General features: G+C 34.2%; 1 long non-coding RNA gene across 1 annotated transcript; it reads left to right on the forward strand.

Moving 5' to 3' along the window:
• Positions 1 to 11,084: 11,084 nt before the first annotated feature.
• Positions 11,085 to 13,481, forward strand: LOC146944578 (uncharacterized). Its single transcript, XR_015025969.1, has 5 exons — positions 11,085 to 11,419; positions 11,519 to 11,598; positions 12,117 to 12,153; positions 12,298 to 12,539; positions 12,612 to 13,481. It is a non-coding gene; the product is annotated as an uncharacterized LOC146944578 (long non-coding RNA).
• The last annotated feature ends 6,496 nt before the right edge of the window (positions 13,482 to 19,977 follow it).

Here is a 19,977-nt window from a genome sequence, read left to right on the forward strand (position 1 = left end):
GATTATCAGATAACTGCTAACAGTATTCCCATTTATTGTGATAATACTGCTGCTATTTGTTTGTCTAAAAATCCAATTTTGCATTCAAGAGCTAAGCACATTGAAATCAAACACCACTTTATCAGAGATTATGTTCAAAAAGGAATTTTAGATATACAATTCATTGATACTGAAAATCAATGGGCTGATATATTTACTAAGCCTTTAACTGTTGAAAGATTTGATTTTATAAAGAAAAATTTGAACATGCACTTCGTGTCTGATTAAATGTTTGCTTGCTCCTGAATAGGATTTTAGGTTCTGAAGTTAGTTCAGAAGCAGTAGTCCATCAGAAGCTCTTTATTGAGGTTCTGAGGAAAACTCGCTTCTGATGATGACATCAGCATCTGAAGTCCAGAAGCTGGATTTGTTGCTTCTGAATAGTTGGATTAGTGGAAACGTTGGGAGTTACTTTTTAAAGTAACTTCTGGCCCACTAACTTGGTAGTTACTCTGTGAACTTCTTACGTGGCCTGTATGTGTTGGTGTATAACTAAAAGGGCAATGATGATTTAATAGCTATGAAAGTACTTTTCACGCGCCCCCAATTTTGTCATTAATGTTATGTTTGTTTGTCTCTTTTGAATTGCAATCGTTTTACTTTTAACACTTTGTCAATTCACACACTACTCACTCACAACAAACACATTTGCTCTCAAACCGTTTGCGAAGTAAGCGCATTCTCTCAACCTTAGAACCCTAAAAATCTTCATCTTCTTCAAATCTTCGTCAATCATCAAATGGCATCATCAAGCTCGCAACGAAAAGATTCAGTATCTACTTCAAGAATGGTCCCTGAATATGACTACAGAGGAAGAAGCATGAAATTGGAAGAATGGGATTTGCAAGTTCAGATAGAGAATCCAGTGGACTTTGATTCTCTGAATTTTCATAGGTGTTCTATCAGAAGCTACTATGAAGAGCAAGGACTCATGGATTATTTCAGAATGTTGAATGGACCAACATATGAAGCTCTGGTTAGACACTTCTGGGTAAGAGCAAAATTTTACAACAAAGCGGCATCCTTATCTGAGGAAAGTCAAATGGTGCTAATGTATCCTGAATTAGAAGGGAAAACAAGAGAAGAAATGGGTCTTGCGCCATTTGTTGAAGATGAAATCAGGTCCAGCATCTGTGGTATTCCAATAAGAATTGCACAATGGCACATAGAGTATGTTCTCAAGGCTGCAGCCTCTGGATACTACTCTGGAATTGATCTTTCAGATGCTGCTGAAAAACGCATTTGGAAAAAGCAAGCCAACTTGGTGATTTACAATTCTGAGAAGGAGAAGAAATATGCTGAATTGAGCATGGAAACCAAGATGCTTCTGAAGATTCAGAATGAGACCCTGTTTCCAAGTGGTGACTGTGTGAAGCCAAATCTAGCTCAGAAGGTCCTTCTCCAGCACTTCATCAAGAAGGAAAAGGTGAATGTGCCCAAATACGTGTTCAAGTACTTGGTAGAGTGTTTGAAGCAGAGTCAGCTACTGGATAAACCCTGGGTTCCTTATGGAAGACTCCTCTCAGAGATATTCTATCAAGGAGGTATCTTGAACAGTCTCAGTCAATCTCAAGGCTTCACAGATCAGCTACTTGACACAAAAACTGGAAAATTCATTAATGCTCATACTCTCTTGAATATGAAGCTAATCAGTGAAGTCACCAAACTTCAAACTGATTTAAGTGAATCTTTTGTTAAGTCTGATCTTATGAAGGACTTTCCACCCATCTGCAAGAAGGATCCCATTGAAGTGCAGATGTACTATATCAAGGAACATTTTGAGGCAACCAATGAGAGAATCAGATTGGAAGATATTCCAGAGGAAATGTATGGTGGTGCTCTGCCACGAGCCAGAGGCAGAAAGTCAAAAAGGAAGATGACTGCAGAGCAATATCTAGAGGTTGAACAACCTACTAAAAAGGCAAAAGTTGCTGCTGACAAGCTCAAAATTGGTAGTTCATCAGTACCTTCTATTGAAGAAGCCATTGAAGACATGGACTCCAGGATGATCATGGGTGTTGACATTCCTCTTGATCAACCTGCTATACCAAAGAGGAAGAGAAAGCCAGCCTTGAGGAGAACCAAGGATTTTCCTCATATCACCTTAAGAGCTCAAGCTGCTTCTGATTTGAAGTTAAAAGAGTTACAAGAGAAGAAAGCAGCCGCTGAAAAAGTTCTGGAAATTGCTGCTGAACTACGAGAGTCTGTAGTTTCAGAAGCCAAGCAACTGTTGCAGGTGTCCAGTGAATCTGCTAAAGAGGATTCTGATCCTGAACCAGAAAAGGTAATTAATATATCTTCAGATTCCGCATCCGCATCATTATCAGATTCTGATGATTCTGATGATGATATACCCTTAGCTCAACTGTTTCGAAAACCAGTAAAAAGCCAATCAACATCATCCAAAACCAACGATAAGCCCTCTCAGTCAACTACTTATGAACCAGTTGGTCACATAATTATTGAGAAGTTGGCTGAACTGGCTGAGCAGAGAGAAAGAGTCATTGACACTATTTTTCGCCTTCACCCTCAACCTCTTAACATTCAACCTCTCAACATGATTCCTCCTGAAAATGTTGAGTCCACCTCAGAAAAAGCCTCTGAAGCAACTCCAGAAGCAGCTGCTTCTGAAAACGTTGTTTCAGAAAACCCCCATCAACAAACACCTGAACCACAAAAACCCACAACACCCCCACAATCACCAACAGCTACCATTGACCCCCAACTCAACACTCAAACATCAACTTCACCACAACAACCACCATCTGAAACTGAATTTCAACCTTTACCTGAACACTCTCCTGAACCAACTCCCATGGATGTTGACATCTCTCTAGTCAATGTTCAAGCCTCAACCTCCACCACACACATTGATTCTGACCAGCCCTCATCTTCTAACACACAAACACACCTTACCATTCCAGTTCCTAACCCTATTCAAGATTTAGAAATCAGTGATTCTGATCTTGAAATCCTTGAACATCCACCCACAAACATCCTGGAATCTGGATATATCAATTCTGAGCTTCTGACAATCTTGAGTCAGATGCACAATCTGGTGGATCAAAGAAGGACGATTGATCTCACAGGTGCATATGAAGACTCCTGGGTATCTCTTCAGAACCGGGCAGCTGCGCTTATTGAAGAAATCAAGGCTAAATGCATCAGAGTCAAGCAAGCTTCAGTCAGAAGGCTAATGGAAAATCTGAATCAGAGTCTTAGAGTAAGAAGTTCTACACTGCTCCTGGCAAACCAGCCTTTCTTCTTTGAAACGGATTACTTGACCAGAGAAGCAAGGCTGTGTAAGCTTCTGAAGAAACAGATAGCACAGCAGCAGCAAGAAGCTAAAGAAAGGGAACAAGCTCTTCTTCAGAGGCAACAACAACTTGAAGAATTGTTGAAAAAGAAGATTGAAGAAATGGAAGAGATGAAGAAACAACAACAAACCAACCCTTAGTTGCACAACCTTGTGTTTTTCTTTGTTTGTTGTTTGTTTTATTTTCTTAGTCCTTGCTTCTGAAATCATCTTGTCTTATTTCTTTTGCTTCTGAATGCTTACTGATTCTGACTGTTTAGCTGCTTCTGACAATTGAATATACATGATTTTTTGCTCTGATTTATTTAGTTCATTGCTTAGTATACTCTCTCACGTTTGAGTTTTTCTCATATCTTTTTGTCTTTTGTGCTTAGATTTATTTTAATTTTTTTTTGATAATGACAAAAGGGGGAGTATATGTGACAAGTATTTAAAGGCTCTGAGCCCCATTAATGGCATTTGAAATTTTTGAAAAACTTCTATCTTTTTACCTTATTGGTATAAGCTATGAATGAACGAAGGAGTATCAAAATTCAAGTAAAGTTAATTGAACCATTCTTCTTATCTATAAGTTAATTCTTTCAATGATTCAATTTTGCTTTTAAGCTCTGATAATAATTATTACGCGCAAAATGAATTTAATTAACCTGGATAGAACTTAGGGGGAGCTTACAAACCTCACCTTAAAGACTATCAGACTCAGGGGGAGTTTGAGCTTACAAACCTCAGATTCTGAGCTTACAAACCTCAGAACCCCAAAGTCAACTTGTTAATTAGATTAACAACAATTGATCAATTTTAAATACTTTTGTTTGTCATCATCAAAAAGGGGGAGATTGTTGGAACAAAATGTGTTTAACAATAAACCTTAAAGAGTTTTGATGATAACAAGGTATTAAAAATTGTAAATTGGATTAGCTAATATTTGTTCAAGTGTACAGGACCATAATTATAAAGTTACATCATCATTGGTTCTGAATGAGCAAATAAAGAGCTATGGAAACAACAAAAATTTGAAGCTTGGACGCTCCTGAAGGCAACTTGCTCCTGAAGAAAAAGCGCTCCTGAAGTCAAGCTGCTCCTGAAGAAATAGCGCTCCTGAAGTAAGCTGCTCCTGAAGAATAGTGCTCCTGAAGACAAGAGGTCCAGAAGTCACATCATCAGAAGCTGCATCATCAGAAGCTGCAGAAGTCATCTCATCAGAAGCTGCATCATCAGAAGCTGCCTCATCAGAAGCCATTTCACCAGAAGCTGAATATCAACTGGATTTGCAAAGAATCAAGAATTGAAGAATTATCAATGCAAAAGCTGTCTATTGGATTCGAAAACACAAACAAAGGATTAGTGGAGTTTGCAACGGTCATTTCAAAGGTGTTTGAAGGCATGTGTTTGCAATTTGGACGAAAGCGTTGACATTGTACTTTGTACGAATTGTACAACCACGTTCTCCACTACTCTGTTTTGTGTCTGCACTTCAAGACAAGAAAACAGCTCCAGAATACGGTCTCGCCTGCATAGATGTTCCTTTGGATAAGGAATGGATTTCAAATTTGTTCTTCATAGGACAACAACCAAATCAGGCAAAAGATCATTGGTGAAAGATCAAGCTTCAACAACGACTCTTTGGTGTGCTGGCAATTTCACAACGTCTCTTTCACACCTCTATATAAAGGAGTGAAGACCTAGAGAATTGGTAATGCAAGAACGCTGAACGAAAGACTCACAAGATTTTCACAAGTACCAAACCTCTGCTGAAATTGTTCTGCATTCACTTAGAATTTCTGTGTCTCAAAGTCATATCTTAGAAATTCTTAAGTCCATTGAGTCTGTATCTGATTTGTATTGTGAGCACCTCTGATTGTATATCAAGTGTTCAACCTTAAACAATTTTCTGTGTAATTTTGTTTAGTTAGGAAGTCTCTTGCAGTTGTGCTTGAGCAGGAAGTCTCTTGATTGTGTTCTTGAGCAAAGGAAGTCTCTTGCTTGTGTGCTTGAGCATTGGAAGTCTCTTGCTTGTGTGCTTGAGCATTTGTAATCAGATATTACTCATAGTGAAATCTCCTTGGAAGTGCAAGGGGGACTGGACTACTTCCGGATTGTGGAAGGAACCAGTATAATTGCTTTGTGTCGTTCTTCTTCTCTCTCTCTGTTTTATTCCGCTGCATTTAGATTCTGATTATCACTTCAGAAGCTGTCTCACTTAGCTTCTGATCAGTGTGTTCAGTTTTTAGGAGAAACGAAGAATTTTTCTAAAACACAATTCAACCCCCCTTCTTGTGTTTTTTCTCACCTTCAAACCGGATCCACATTAGAATGAGAGGGAACCTGAAACGGTGCAGGTATGAGACTGCAAGGTTGATGGAAGATTTATAAGAATTGTTTTGTACTATACCAACAAGATGTATCTTCTTTTTTGCAGTCCATACCACAAGAACTCTACAGTTAAGAATGCATAACTTCGAGAAATTTTGGGATGGGTGACCTTCTAAGAAGCTTCTCGAAAGATGTGTGATTGAGGACAAAATGCGTTAAAAAGATTCATGTTGGTTTGTGGGGTCAGTCGACAATCCTGAAAGTCGTCTAGGATGTTATAGACAACCCACATTTTGTGTTAGTGTCTCTTAGAAAGAATCAAGTTCCTTACTCAACTGTTCTGACATCGTCTATCCTTCACTCGACTAAAGGGGTCCCTCACATAATGGTTTAATCGTCTATTTTCTGAGTTTGACAAACATGATAATTATTTTTAGGTGTAAATAAATGCCTTCATGTGTTGTATCATTGGTTGACCCTTAAGAAAGAGCAATGCTATATCTCTAGAAAAATAACATCAAGAATTCTTCAAGAATAAAGAATAGCCAATCACAATGCACTATTTGCCACAATTCAAGGAGGTGTGGCTGAAAAATAGGAAGTGGACAAATAAATCATCCAATTAAAATTTGCCAACTATTTCTTGAAAAATTCTTGAAGCTATTTTTCTTGAGAAGTAGCATTTTCCATTAAGAAATTATATGATGTGGCGCAATTAAAGTGATTGTGCATGAACAATGTTATAATTACATTGTAAAGTATGAGATTAGTTGTTATAACCCTATTTGGCATATGATAGGTTAAATGGTATTTCTTCTTGCAGAATCCACTTAATCCAACGGTAACCACAATCTTTTCAACTAACTAAGCGACTTGTTTTTCTTGATTATGATGTCATCGCTCTTTATTATCACATCTCATTGAGATATCCCAGTTGTATTGCAAAAGACGATCGAAGGTTGCTTGCCTCGACTTAAATCTCATCAGCATGCCATTCAACGGGTTTAGATAGGTAGCGTTTGGTATGGACAAATGCAATATTTGTGCACCATGCACAAGTTGTGCATTTTAAACCTAAAAGCAATTTTGAACCATTGATATATTAATATTATAAGCCAACGGTTCAGATCTGTTGCTTTAATTGGACAAGTTACCTGCTGTTGCAATGCTGGTTTGGTACATGCGGCCCCCACCATATGAATAAATCATAATATTTTAATGGTTTTTTTTTTGTAAGCTTTTGATTGGGCTTATATGTATCAACAAGGTCCAAGATGTTGGTCTGATTGGTATACAAATGATAGTGATTAGATTTTAGAACATAAATCATAATATAAATTCAATCGAATTTTTTTTGACAATCCTTAAATCATAGTTTTTTTTTTACAATCCTGAAATCATAATATCAATTAAATATACAATAGATCATATTTATTCATTAAATCGAAAATGAATAAAAATTTAGTAAAAGTTGTTGAAGTAAATTGAACGGTTTAGAATATGAATAATTTGTTTTTTTTTTATTTTCGAAATCATATTTAATTATTTCATTAAATCGAAATCATATTTATACAATAATTGGATTTTTTTTATTTTTCGAAAATTTAGAATATGAATAAATTGGGTGTAATAGTTGGGTAATAAATAGACAGTTTAGTCACTGTTGTAAAGAAAATATAACATGTTAGGTTTATTTAATAAATAATGTGTGATGTATGTTAAGGACCACATAGATTAATTATTGAATAAATATAAAATGTCAAGTTTTGCTTATTTTGGTGACCAAGGTGTGTACATTATTGTTGGATGGGTCAAAGTAAATGGACATTAAAATACGCAAAACATTTTTTTTTTGTATTTTTATTCTTGAGTTTATTTAATTAATGTAGTATTATGTTATTTTCATTACAATGTTAAAAATTTGTTTAAATAATAATAACGATGAAAATAATTAATTACAATGAACGTAGTGAATATCTTGATTAGTCAATTAACATTTACCCAAGTACTTTCCCTATAAGATTATTCTTGTTAGAGTAAGAGTTGTGGGTTTGATTAGTCGTTGTGACCTCTTGATCTAACTATTAGAAGTCTTCCAAACAGTTTAGGTCGAAGACTATTGTCGTGAGGGTTAGAGTTACAAGCTTGATTAGGCGTTAAAAAGTATGATTAGTCATTGAAAGTTCATGTAAATACTTTGACTCCAAGATTCTTTCAGTTAGGGTAAGAGTTGTGAGTTTGATCAGTAGTTTTGAAATATTGGAAGTAGTTCAGGTGGAAGAATCTTGTCATTAGGGTTAGAGTTGTCATTAGGGTCATAGTTGTAAGCTTGGTTAGTCGATAACAAAAGTTTGATTAGTCAGTGAACGTTCATCCAAGTACTTTGACTCCAAGATTCTTTCAGTTAGGGTAAGAGTTGTGAGTTTGATCAGTAGTTTTGAAATCTTGGAAGTAGTTTAGGTGGAAGAATCTTGTCATTAGGGTTATAGTTTTCATTAGTGTGAGAGGTGTAAGCTTGGTTAGTCGATAACAAGAGTTTGATTAGTCAGTGAACGTTCATCAAAGTACTTTGACTCCATGATTCTTTCAGTTAGGGTAAGAGTTGTGAGTTTGATAAGTCGTTTTGAAATCTTGGACGTAGTTTAGGATGAAGAATCTTGTCATTAGGGTGAGAGTTGTAATTAGGGTTAGAGTTGTAACTTTGGTTAGTCGATAACAAGAGTTTGATTAGTCAGTGAACGTTCATCAAAGTACTTTGACTCCAAGATTCTTTCAGTTAGAATAGGAGTTGTGAGTTTGATCAGTCGTTCTGAAATATTGGAAGTAGTTTAGGTCGAAGAATCTTGTCATTAGGGTGAGAGTTGTAATTAGGGTTAGAGTTGTAAGCTTGGTTAGTCGATAACAAGAGTTTGATTAGTCAGTGAACGTTCATCAAAGTACTTTGACTCCATGATTCTTTCAGTTAGGGTAAGAGTTGCGAGTTTGATAAGTCGTTTTGAAATCTTGGAAGTAGTTTAGAACGAAGAATCTTGTCATTAGGGTGAGAGTTGTATTTGTGTTTAGAGTTGTAAGCTTGGTTAGTCGATAACAAGAGTTTGATTAGTCAGTGAACGTTCATCAAAGTACTTTGACTCCATGATTCTTTAAGTTAGGGTAAGAGTTGTGAGTTTGATAAGTCGTTTTGAAATCTTGGAAGTAGTTTAGGACGAAGAATCTTGTCATTAGGGTGAGAGTTGTATTTGTGTTTAGAGTTGTAAGCTTGGTTAGTCGATACCAAGAGTTTGATTAGTCAGTGAACGTTCATCAAAGTACTTTGACTCCATGATTCTTTCAGTTGGGGTAAAAGTTGTGAGTTTGATAAGTCGTTTTGAAATCTTGGAAGTAGTTTAGGACGAAGAATCTTGTCATTAGGGTGAGAGTTGTATTTATGGTTAGAGTTGTAAGCTTGGTTAGTGGATAACAAGAGTTTGATTAGTCATTGAACTTTCATCCAAGTACTTTAATTACAAGATTCTTTTCGTTAGCGTAAGAGTTGTGAGTTTGATGAGTCGTTCTGAAATCTTGGAAGTATTTTAGGTCGAAGAATCTTGTCATTAGGGTTAGAGTTGTAAGCTTGGTTAGTCGATAACAAGAGTTTGATTAGTCAGTGAACGTTCATCAAAGTACTTTGACTCCATGATTCTTTCAGTTAGGGTAAGAGTTGTGAGTTTGATAAGTCGTTTTGAAATCTTGGAAGTAGTTTAGGACGAAGAATCTTGTCATTAGGGTGAGAGTTGTATTTATGTTTAGAGTTGTAAGCTTGGTTAGTCGATAACAAGAGTTTGATTAGTCAGTGAACGTTCATCAAAGTACTTGGATTCCATGTTAACTATGTTTCTAATGTGATAGTTTTTCAGATCGACTTACACCGATAATTAGTTAGGCTTCAAAGTGATTAATATGAAAAAATAATGATACATAGGGAATTAGTTAAGTTTGGAAGATAAACAAAAATATATATACTATATAATAATTTTCAAAAAATGAATAAATTAGATTTTTTTTTTTGTAAAATGACGATTGAATCCATAAAATTAAGATTATGAGTTAAATCGAGGATAATTATGAATTTTTACTGGAGTAAGATTTTCTTATTTTATTATTATAGTAGTGGTAATTGTAGATTAGTTTAAAATTAAAATTATTCCAAAGATTAGGGTTGGAATTTATTAGATCTTCCTTTTCAAATTCATTACTTTTTTAAATTCTATAATTTTACTCCTTCTACCAGGGTTGGACTTTATTAGATCTTCCTTTTCAAATACTTCATTTTTCTACTTTTCAAAATTTCATTCCTTCTAATAGGTTTGGACTTTATTTTATCTTCTTTTTTAAATTTATCATTTTTTTCACATTTCATTCTTTTTACTAGGGTTGAACTTTATTTGATATTCCTTTTCCAATTCATGATTTTTCTAAATTCCACAATTTTATTCCCTTCTATTAAGGTTGGACTTTATTAGATCTTCCTTTTCATATTCATCATTTTTCCTAATTCTACAATTTTACTCCTTCTACTAAGGTTGGACTTTATTTGATCTTACTTTTTTAAATTCATCATTTTTCTATTTTTCACAATTTCATTCCTTCTACTAGGGTTGGACTTTATTTGATCTTCCATTTTAAATTCATCATTTTTCTAAATTCCATAATTTTATTCCTTTTATTAGGGTTGGACTTTATTAGATCTTCATTTTCCAACGAGTTAGAGATTAATTTTGTCCGCAATAAAAAACAAAAGTGATTTCGACATTTAAATAATTTAGAGATTTTATGAAAAATTATAATCTATTTTGCATTTGATTACCGTAGTAAAAATCATTTGATTACATAAAACGATTTTTTATTACAAATAAATTCAATCTATTTTTTGAGAAGTTATTCTTAACAACTTCTCGTTGAAGTTGTTTTTAGTTATTTTTTTAAATGCAGTTTTTTTAAAAAAGCAGTAGCAAAAAGGTGTAATATTCTTAAAAATGATAAAAAAAAATTATAATAAACGGGCTCTAGCTTTTTAATACAATGGTTTAGAGATTAATTTATCTTCGATATAATACATTGGAGAACAATTTAAGTTTTATTTTTTGGCAAAGACTAAATTGACCAACAATAAAACTACACATAAATGAATTGAGTTTTTACTAAAAAAAATAATCTCAATTTCACTTTAACCACTTTTTGTTTGGCAGAATTTTTTCACTTTCCCACTTCTCCCAAAATAATCTAATTTAATTTCCCTCCTAATTTTTGTCAAAAACAACATTTCCCTCATAATTTTTCCCTCCTCTCCATTTCATCTCTAATATGGCTCCAAAATTTGAATGGCTCCAACATTTCACCTCATCTAATTTTCAAGAAATTCCAAATTCAAAGTGACAAGATTTTCCATTATTTTTTATTTTTTCCCGAATCAAACCCTAATACACTCATTTCTCTCCTTTGATCCTTCTCTGTCGTTTCTCCCAAATCTGAAACTTTCTCTCCTTTCTCTTTATATTCACCCCGAAACCACCTCACAAACTCAATCAAGCCTTTCAACTCCTAAATCAAACCCATCGATCTCTCAATCTCACAAACAATCGAACTCTTAATCTCAAAACACAAAATCAGATATGATTCATTCCCCCAATCGCATCCACCATCGAACCCTTCTCTCAATCCCGTCGATGACGCTAACATTCGATGATGGTTGATTCTTTCAACGATGAACTTGTATGCTGTTTTATTTTTTATTTTTTGGGTAATGGGTGTTGATTGATTTTGTGTTTTTGTTAGTGGTTTTTGATCGATCTTGAGTTATGGGTTTTGCAGGAACGTGAATCGGAGGAACTTCGGAGTATGGAACCTTCGTAGCCTAAATTGGTAAAGCTGTTGGAGAAGACCGTGAATAGGTAAATCATCTCACCATCATCTCACCAGAACCCGTCAAACTCTCACTCTCAACAACTCGTCCTCTCTCCCGTCTAAATCAATGGAACCCAGTACCCATAGAACTCATCAAACCCATAGATTGAACTTAGAAATCCTTAAACCCATTTGAAACCCTAAGATTTGATTGAACCCAGAAAGTGGTAATGCACTAACTCGTTTATTCCTCTTCGTTCATGTTGCTTCTGAAAGTTTATATTTTTCAATGAAATTTAAGGTTGGGTCAAACTCTGATTTATAATTTTTTTTTATTTTGGATTCAAACTTGGATCGATTCAGGTATTGTGTTCATGTGATTTGTGAGTTAGTTTGTACTTATTATGTGTGATTTGTGAGTTAGTTTGAGCCTATTGTGTGTGATTTATGAAGTGTTGTTCTTGTATTATGTTTTATTTTGGCTATTTCTTGAACTTTTTCACGATAAGAGCTTTCTAACATCAATTTTATAACTTCATAACTCTATTTTTTGTTTAAATCTCAGGTGAAGTGTTCAAGAGGGCCTTACAATCACAACAAATGTAAGTCTAATTTTGCTTCAATTTAGTTTTGTGTTGATTCAATTCAGTTTTTGTTTCATTTTTGTTCATACCTTGTGATTTATATTAGGTAAAGTGCCACAAAAAAATGAATTCACTTTCTAAATGTATACAACGTTGATTCAGGGTCACAGTGTAATGTTGATAACATTCTGATTTGTATGTTTTTTCCCCTTCAACTCTGAGCTTCACATTTGACATCGAGCTTCACGCTTGTTGACTTTCACTCTTTCTTCATCTTCATAATCTCTGATCGAAAGAATGTAAACCAGCTGAGTCGAAAGAATGTGTCCCATCTTATATGATTTGTATATGTCAAAACGGGAAGGGTCATTTGAAGCTACTCCGGAGAAATACAATCAGTCAAGGTGGCTATTTTTTCATCACATTCCTTAGATTTTACTTTGGCTATTTCAATGACATGGTATCTCTTGTAACAGTTGGCTATTTCAATGACATGGTATCTCCTGTAACGGTTTAAGTATGTGGCTAACCTGCCTTCGCCTCTGCATTTACCGAAGTATCTGTTTTAATTTGAGCGAGGGAGTTGGATGAAACTTGATTATTTTCTGATGTGGTTCAATGATTGGATGGAGCTTAATATAAATTGGCTTTGCTTTTTGATTTCCTTTAGTTTGTTAGATTTGAGATTAATGGCTGAATGATTATTTTGTTACAGCTACCCTTATTTTAAGCAGCTAGCATGATGGATATATGAATATGCATACAAAGGTATAATGACTCATTGGTTGTTGTTTGTTTATGAACGATGCTTGATGCTTAGTTTTATATAAGTTATTTTTTGAGAAAATGAATTTTCATGGATTTAGTACTAATTTTGGAATCTACTTCTCATGTGGAGAATGAATATGAAAATGATGCACAAGACTTGTTTAATTTTTGAGTCTGATTCATATGGTTTGGTGAGAATGGATGCGAAAAAGAAGCTGCATTTCATTCTTAGTGCAATCTAAATTCCTTCAACTTCGAGAATATTGAAGGACAGAAAAGTGATGCTGAGGTAATTTCTTCTTTGGATGCTGTGGTGCTGTTATGCTATAGTTCATACTGTTGTGCTTAGTTTTCTTTAGCATGGTAGGCAGTTGTTTAGGTGCCTGCGTGGGATGCCTTTCTGCCCTTGTAATCTCGAGTTATTGCCACTGCCTTGTGGTTTGTTCTCTTTTTTGAATATAATTAGTTGTTAAAAAAAAAGTAGTAAAGTCTGAATATTGGTGAGAGATAGAGTTTAATTATATTATATATGATTTTTGTGTATCATATGCCTCCAAATAAAACTTTAATTTCACTTATTGTGTTGACTGTTAAGGTACGTATTTGTGTACTGATATAGATGATATATAAGTTCCAATTCTGATGTAGAGAGGCATTATATTCTAGTGCATAAGCTTTATGACTTTAGGAATATGGTTTAATTTTTTTTTATATATATATATATATATATATATATGATTTCAGGAGTAGTGACATTCTGATATAGAAATTTAAATATGACTTCATGTATGAATGTACTAGCTATAAGATTCATATATCATATAGGAACATACGTTCTAATTTCATTCTGATTTCACTTCCTGTACATAGTAAATAGGTAGTGCAGCTAGATTTCTCTCCTGAAATACACTATGATCCAAGTAGCTAATATATGTGAGGTTATAAATATTTATGTGGAGAGTACTCTATAGGTTTGGATAGTTCAGTTGATTCATCAGAACACTAGTTAATTGTGTTAGTGGTAAAAGAAAAAGTGCAAGCAGGTAGTGCTGAGATAATTCATCAAGATATGATATAATAGCATTAATGTATATATGAGAAAGATTAATTAAATTTTGGCATATCCTAGATTGTGACATCATTTCTTCAAAAATTAATATCCAGTTCCTATGTTAGAATTATGTTTGCTTGTGTGGCGGTTAAAAAGAATTATGTTTGCCTGTGTGGCGGTTAAAAATAAAGAATTATGTTTGCCTGTGTGCCGGTTAAAAAAAAAAACGGGTATTACAGATATGGCAATGGTTGCAGTGAATATGACAATGGTTCTGTCTAGCCAACGCTATTGCTATATCTTGGAATTATTTGGTTGAAGGCATCGATGGATTTTTTTCCCTTCAAATTAACAACCTTTTTTGTTTCTCATGACATGAAGGTGGGCAGCGCAGTGTTGGTTGACAGGGTGGTGGACAACCCATATGCTTCTCATGACAGAAATCTTCTGCAATTTATCAGTTTAACTTTTTTTCTACATTTTTTTTGTTCTTTTTTTACACTGTTTCTGCATTTTTTGTTCATTTCAGAGATATTTTTTAACCTTGTTACTTATTTATATGTTGACAGGGAATTGGTACTGTAGATTTGGATGGGGCTTGAATTGGTCATCTTATCCTAGGTGTAGTGATGCAATGCTTTGCTGCTTTGGAAGGGATGTATTTGTGGCTTTGAGAGGATATAATTTAATTATAAGTAGCTGAGTTAGGAATATTGTATGCTGTCATATTGTTTGTAAAAGTTGGATCAATGCTTGTAAAAGGGATTTACGTCTACTATAATGTAAAACTTTCTTATTAAATAAATTAAGTGACTTTTGTTCTGGAAATTGAGGATATATTTATGGTTATGTTCTGAAGTTGAACAAACTGCCGCGATAAATTAAGTGTCTACTATAATGCTTAATATGATAATGTTATGAAGTTGAACAAACTGCCGCTAAAACAGACGCACTATACACCAGAAACTAGGCCTACTGAAGTTGTTTTAACAGCAGAACTGCTACATGTTTCTGCCAAAAAACCAGAAAAAGAGAAGCAGCCATAACAGAAATCCAAAACACCACTGCAGACCCCATAACAAATAACCATCTATTCATAATTTGATACCAAATCTCATTGTGTTGTGCATCTCTAATGATAATTTCATAAGTACATTTGAGAACACTAAATCAAAGTATAACACTCAATCAATAACACAAGTCAAATTGTTTACGATTGTATCAAGTGCACTTTTTTTTTCTTTTTGTTGAATTGACAAATATCATTAACCCGACCCTTCGCAAGACGCAAATAGGCGGAGAAAGGAAAGGACTACAAGATGCCGCCTATAAGCGTTACATCATCCGACAAAAATAACACACTTACAACCAAGAGGAAAAAACACCAAAGACAAAACACAATTGAACCCCAAAAGATGACCAAAGTTAAGATTCTGAAATCTAATGTTGATCATCAAAATTCAGAGCCATAGCCTTGCCTCAAACCGGACTACCAGGAACCCAAAAACCTCCCTAAACCTTTGCTTGGACTGGCGCAGACAGCATCATCAGCTGCTTGACCTGTCATGACAGAAGAACAGCAAATCTGCCACGGTGAGACCAACACTGCTGGGACGGGAAAACAGCAGCACAGCAGCAAGGCAGCAACTAGTTAGCGCAGGAGGCAGAGACGTGGACACCAACTCCACTCATAAAACATACTTGCGATGTTGAAGTTCTACCAAGTAACCACCTCCATGACAACACATTCACCAATAAGCTAGTAAAACTAGTGGTACCAAATGAGCTTAAAGTGGCATTATCTTCACCAAAAGAACATAAAGTAGCATTATCTTCACCAAAAGAACATAAAGTAGCATTATCTTCCTGCATAAACATTAAAGATATTTAATCAGTGAACATTTTTTAGTTCATTCACACACTCCAATTGCTATTAGCTTACCATGAAAGGTCTATTGTGTACATCATTGAGCCAGATAGCTCCACTTGTGTTGAGCACCTCGTATTGCATTTGTGAATTACCTAAATCTCCATTTGTGCTTTTTTTTTTGGCAATTTTTACCCTTCTAACATTGTTCTATGAAACCTTTGAGACGTTTTGTACCTCTTCTTCCTTCTTTTTTTTTTTTAAAACCCTTGGCTGGTGTTGAACCATTAATGCTGCTTTCGATCTCTTTAATTTTGCGAAGAAACATATCCTCTTGATCAATTATAGAGTTACTATTAGAAAACACAAACTTGGGTATACTATTAGAAAGAAAAATAACACATTCAATGCCAGGAATGTAAGTGGTCAATTTATACTATCTAATCAAGCACGGTTGTCAATTTATAATATCTAATCAAGATCACATGATTCACGTTTTGACTTTATATTTTGAATCCATTTACCAAAGTTAGAATGTAAGTGGTCTCGTCTTGATCAGACAATCGGTCAAAATTTCACGATCGAGTCAAATGCATGATTTCTAGACTAATATAGGTTAAACAAATTTATATGCATTGATGTATATATTAGAGTGAGATGTCCCTGAGCAAAATTTGCTAAAACAAGAAGAGGGAAAGTTCCAAGGATGAGTAAAGAAACCCTCCATTCAACAATGAAAGAAGTGAGAAGAGATGTCATGTTCTGTAATATTACTGATATCCTCTCAGCAATGGCGGACTTTACATTAGAGGCATCAGTGGCTAGGCGAGCTGCAACAAGACTCAAGTTGTGCTCGTCCTCATCGAACCATCCAACTTCATTCCTCAAAATAGGTAAAGCAAAAATAACAATTTCAATATTTACAAGACTATATTGTTTTGAATAAATGTTCGAAGAAAATTGTACGAATTTTCAAGCACAAAAACACTTGTTTAACCATTTGTAAACTATTTTCCAAACATTCTTAATAGTTGATATTAATTAATGAAGAAAATAAGTCATTACCTGCAAGCATCATTCTTCCAGCACCTGTGTATATGAAAACATATTCCTTAGTTTTCTTCTCCATGGATGCATAGTCTCTATAGTAAAACACCTCAATCATATTGCTCATAACAATAGCAAAAGTTGGACCAATGAATCCAGAAAGAACAGATCCAACTGCTCCCATTATCGAGTAAGGCCACTCGGGCGCATTCATTTTGAGTAATCAGAAGAAATATCCATCTGGAGTAGGATTTTTCTTATTCGAGATTATCTCAATTCGACCATCGGCTTCGGTGTTGTATTGGCAGCTCAAGTTCCTTAAAGATTTTGTTGAAAGCGAATGACTCAACCGTGACGAGCGATTCCGGCGAGTTGAAGGGTTCGAGAAGTCTCGATTACCAACCATTTCTTGGAATCTAATCCTCCAGTGCAAACCAACACCGCCGTGTCAAAATTGCGTACGGTCGTGCGTTACTGAAGAACAACAAATCGAAAATGGGGAACACTGAAGTGTATGCTAGGTTGAATGGTGACCAGCTTGTTCAAAAAGCATTTCAAGTATACATACTATTTCAGAAATCAACCAACAGCTTCAATCAATCCAGATCTAGAAACCAAACTAAGCTGCAATCTCCAAACTTCAATGGAAAGTGAAATAAAATTGAACAATCTTGTTGAAGAAGATGAAATTTAAGTTAATGTGTAGGTTGATGGTGAGTAACAATTTCTGAAAATTTGTACTTCAATGGATAGTGTTGTATTTTCATGGTGCTTCAATGTGAGATTCAAGTGAAGGAAGGAGGGAGAAAAGGAGACTGAAGTGAGGACCGATGTATGTGGGTGTGTATGTGTGAATTGCTCCTCTCCATTTTCAGATTTGGGGGGTGTCTTCAGCAGAAACAATAAAACCAATATTTTCTATTATAATATGTTTCCTTTTCATTAATGATTTTTTTTGTAGCAGGTAATCCAAGGACCAAACCCGCCAGCTGTCCATATATTTGTTGTTTGTGCATGGTGCACAAATCTTACATTTGTGCATACTAAATGCCACCGTTTAGATAGGATTCATGCCTTTCCTATAACGTTTATTTGATTGTGATATATTTCAAAAGGTGTATAACTAGATAAGACAAAATAAATATATTGTGAAGCACAATACAAAAATGGAACAACAAACACGTTAGTGTCGTCGTTATTTTCGTGCTAATCCTTAGAATTTTCTTTTAACGGCGTTGGCGTGTGATATCATCATCTTATGTACCAATTTTGTTTAAAGAATCAACAACTTATATAACAGATATTATTTGTATGAGTGGTGATACATGTACACCCCCATGTGGCAATACACCTCTTACACCCACACAAAATTCTGACATGTGGCAACCTGGACCCCACACAAATAGAAGAGAAAGTGTGGTAGTGAGATGAATTTACCAAAATGTCCCTGATGCATGAGGTGTACAATGGGGTGTATGAATTAAGGGTGTTTATGTAACATTTTTCTATTTGTATATGTGTATGACACATAACGTTTTTTTAACAGTATTGATGTCCGAGACTTAAAATAAAACATCTAACTTTACCGTGAGAGAAGACAAACAAAATTATGTGACTAAAATCAAAAGTTGTTATGTTTACATGGACCAATCACTAATTTAAACAAATTTTACGTAATTTAAGGATATTTCGGGGTTTGGGCTATCTAAATATTTGTGGGGGTGAGAAGAATAGATGAGTGGGTATTAGGAAACATATTTATTTCTAATTAAATACAAAAAATAGTGGACAGAGATATTTGCTTTGGCCCAGCACTGTTTTGAATGACAAAGTGCTCAGCCCAACTTCATGAAAGCCCAAAAGGCTGGCAAAAAAATGGAAAACTCTCAATGGTACCCCTCAACTAGTCTTTACACCTCACATTTCATGTAAATATCATTTTTACTCCTCATTGTATACAATAAATATCCAAGACAAAAATAAAATATTTCGTATCTTTTAAAAGCTAAAAAATTGGGAATTTAATATTGTTCACTTTTTTTAAAAGCCGAAACATAAAATTAAATCTTTCAAAGAAAATAAAACATGAGTGTCGGCATTCAATTCTTTCAAAAAAAAATTAGTGTCGGCATTCAATAACGCCTTAACGAGAGGAGAATATATCTTTGTCAACTTAACTAGAAGTCATGTTTCGAGTTCAACCATAAAAACGCAACAATATTGAATCTTTTGAGGAAGAGTTTTACCACCTTTATTATATTGAAATTAACTTGATTTTCTTTTAGGGAAAATTATGTTGAAATTATCTTGATTGTCAATAAACTCCCAAAAAAACTAAGACACCGTGCATATAATTTGATGAAGAATATTGAATTGATCCTACATAATATTGAGTAGGGTTAAATATGTTTTTTATCCCTATAAATATACAAACTTTTCGTTTTAGTCCCTCTAAAATTTTCCTACAACTTTTAGTCTTTATAATATTTTCAATCACTAATTTTGGTCCCTATTTTTAAGTTAATTTTTGTATTTTTTAATGAAATTGTGCACAAATATGTATAATATTATAAAAATCTTTCAAAAAAAATTGAATTTTTTAAGAAAACATAAATTAAATATGATTTTTTAACCGTCAAAAATATAAAAATTCATACTTCATTCAAGTTTTGTTAAAGAAATTCTACTACATCCGTCCCTAAATATAAGACCCTTTTGAGAATTTTTTTGTCTCTTTTTATAAGATTCTGTTAGTATTTTCAAGTACAATAATTAACTCTTTACCAACATACCCCTATTTATTCTATATCTTTTTTCTTCAATCATCATTAAATACTATGTTGAAAACATACATTAATTCTTTCTCGTAAAAGATAAAATTGTAAAAGGGAAATGTTAACTTGTGCCCTTGGGGCATAAGTTAAGGAACCAAAAGTAGAAGTATTTTCTTGAAAATTGTGCATTTAATGTCTTGAAAGTTTCAAAAGTTATCTTTTCAACATATAATTTATTACTTAATTCTATTTTAAGTTCCTTAACTTGTGCCCTAAAAGTTAACATGACCCATTGTAAAAGCAATATTAGTTCCAAACAAATTTATTACCACTTT

The sequence above is a fragment of the Medicago sativa genome, chromosome 2, assembly GCF_051527215.1.
Source record: "Medicago sativa cultivar Bolivia chromosome 2, Bolivia_mono, whole genome shotgun sequence".
NCBI lineage: Eukaryota > Viridiplantae > Streptophyta > Magnoliopsida > Fabales > Fabaceae > Medicago > Medicago sativa.